This window comes from Propithecus coquereli, unplaced genomic scaffold (assembly GCF_000956105.1).
Source record: "Propithecus coquereli isolate 6110/MARCELLA unplaced genomic scaffold, Pcoq_1.0 Scaffold773, whole genome shotgun sequence".
NCBI classification, from domain to species: Eukaryota; Metazoa; Chordata; class Mammalia; order Primates; family Indriidae; genus Propithecus; species Propithecus coquereli.
In genome coordinates this window covers 570,594-572,838 of record NW_012153874.1, presented here as the reverse complement: position 1 = coordinate 572,838, position 2,245 = coordinate 570,594, and the positions used below count along the sequence as shown (strand labels likewise).

The following is a 2,245-nucleotide window of genomic DNA, read 5'->3' as shown; positions in this document are numbered from 1 at the left end:
AACAGGCCACAGACTGGTACCAGGCCTCGGCCCGGGGGTTGGGGACTGCAGACACAAAGGATGGCACGGATGAGTCTCAGGCCAAGGACCTAAGCAGGACCACCAGGACCCTTTCCTCTCCACAGTGCACAGAAGCTCAAGTCTGAAAGGAACTCATCCACAGTGCAGACACCCTGTGGGTGAGGACGTATCCGAGGAACCAAGTATCAACTCTGAATGCACTGGGAGGAGAACCAAGCCTGATCATTATTATGTTCTCTTTATTTCTAACAAGTCATAAGAGTGCTTTCTTAGAATAAAACAGAAAATTGACTTTTAAAAGGAAATCTGAACATTACTGGCTAACAAGTACCTAAAACCCATTTGTTCTGTTTGCCTGGCAGTTGACTTACCTGGATAGAAACTGTAGAGGCAGCTGCAGGTTGTCTTTCAGTGTCCGAAGCTGCTGAACATCACAACAGAGACTGACATTGTCAAAGAAGAATCCTGGACAATGTTCCTTTCAGGTGAGAGAGCACAGATATTGGACTAGTGCAGTTAAAATAAGGACAACATTCCTCAATGAAATAAGACAACTTCATTCATGTAATCCTTTTTAGGTATACAAGGGTAAGACACATACTGTATTTGCACAGTTCTTGCAGAATTCTTTACAGGCTATCAGATTTACTATTTATAAACTAGGGATTCACAAGAGGAGGTAGTAGGGACACTTCTAATTTCTCTCTTATTTGGAAGCTCACGCTCCTCTCTTAACAATCATTTTACCTCTTAGTTTTCTTTGCTTTTTTTTTTTTTGAATTCAACCAGAATGCTATTTACTATTTTCATTAGTCACTCCAGGGAAAGTCAAAGCCTTTAATAACTCTGATGAAATTAGAGCTCTGCTATCATGTCAACTTGATTTTCGATTACTTAAGCCTCTAAAACCAGTCTTTTCACTGTGATTTTTCCAGTTCTTTTCTAATGTCCCTGTGCATCAAGAATGGTAAAAACGACAACAGAAAGCAGAATCCTGGACACAGCTAAGACTCACAGGCTTTCAGTGGAAGACAGAGGAAACACTAAAATGAACAGGGGACAAGGAAGTCACTATAGCCACTTAGCAGCAGAGTCCATTCAACCTGATATCTAGGAACTAAAAAAAGCTAACTTCTAACATATCTTGCATAAGCTGCAAAAAGCAACATTTGAGGTACCAATGTTGGTCTCCAAATAGTAACCTGCTATTAGGAAACTTATTTTATTTTTTTGTATGAAGGGGTCAGAGGTTGTAAGGAGGGATGCTAAGTTGCCCTGTTTTTTTGTTGTTGTTGTTGAGAAAAGGTCTCACTCCATTGCCCTGGGTAGAGTGCAGTGGCATCATGGCAGCTCACTGCAACCTCCAACTCCTGGGCTCAAGTGGTCCTTCTGCCTTAGCCTCTCAGGTAGCTGGGACTACAGGCATGTGGCACAATGCCTGGCCAGGGTTTTTTCCCCTTTCTTTTTGGTAGAGACAGGGTCTCACTCTTGCTCAGGCTAGTCTCAAACTCCTGAGCTCAAGCAATCCTCCTGCCTCAGCCCCCCAGAATGCTAGAATTACAGGTGTGAGCCACTGCACCCGGGCTGGGAAACTTGATGAGAGGTACCAAGTCAGCCTCCCAAAAATTAAGCCTCTGGAGTTATGTTGTTATCTTCTCTACCACTGTGTGCTACAGGTTAGAGTCTGGGATAAGGTTTAAGCCTATTAGTCTCACCTCCACCTCTACCTTGCAATAACATCTAAGGCATAATTACAGAGGCTCTTGTGATCAGGATTTTGTTCTGCCAACGCTCAAGATAATGAACTTACCTGCAGTAAGTCATACCCATCCTTCGGTAATGGTTTTGGTGGGCCAGAATATTTGCAATTGTACCTCTTATCCCCAGATGCAATTCCACATTCTCCATACCAAACACAGGACTGTGAAAACACCTAGAGAAAGTCAACATAAAACTCGGTGTCACCAGAGTCTCAACAGTAAAACAAATTTCAACAACAAAAATCACCCATTCAAATACAACAGGACCTTCCAATGTTACCTGCAAAATGAAGTAACAGTAAGAGGCACTTGTTAGTTTAACATTTTGAAAAATATTAATTAAAATAGACCAAATAGATAGCAGAGTTGTGCAGCAGAAGCATGCTGGTCCCATAAAATAGACCAAATGCCTATTTATCAAGTCAGTGAAGCAGCTAATGGAAATTACTTATTTACATAATTTC

At 41.8% G+C, this 2,245-nt stretch overlaps 1 protein-coding gene across 1 annotated transcript in view; it reads right to left on the bottom strand.

The window, feature by feature from the left end:
- Positions 1-1,950, bottom strand: part of NPC1 (Niemann-Pick disease, type C1) — a 32,825-nt gene extending 30,875 nt beyond the window's left edge. Inside the window, exons 1-2 of the mRNA XM_012662675.1 lie at positions 1,832-1,950; positions 393-499 (exon numbers count right to left, since the gene is read on the bottom strand). The gene's annotated coding sequence lies outside the window, so the exon portion shown is untranslated. The remainder of the gene's footprint in view (positions 1-392; positions 500-1,831) is intronic.
- Positions 1,951-2,245: the final 295 nt, after the last annotated feature.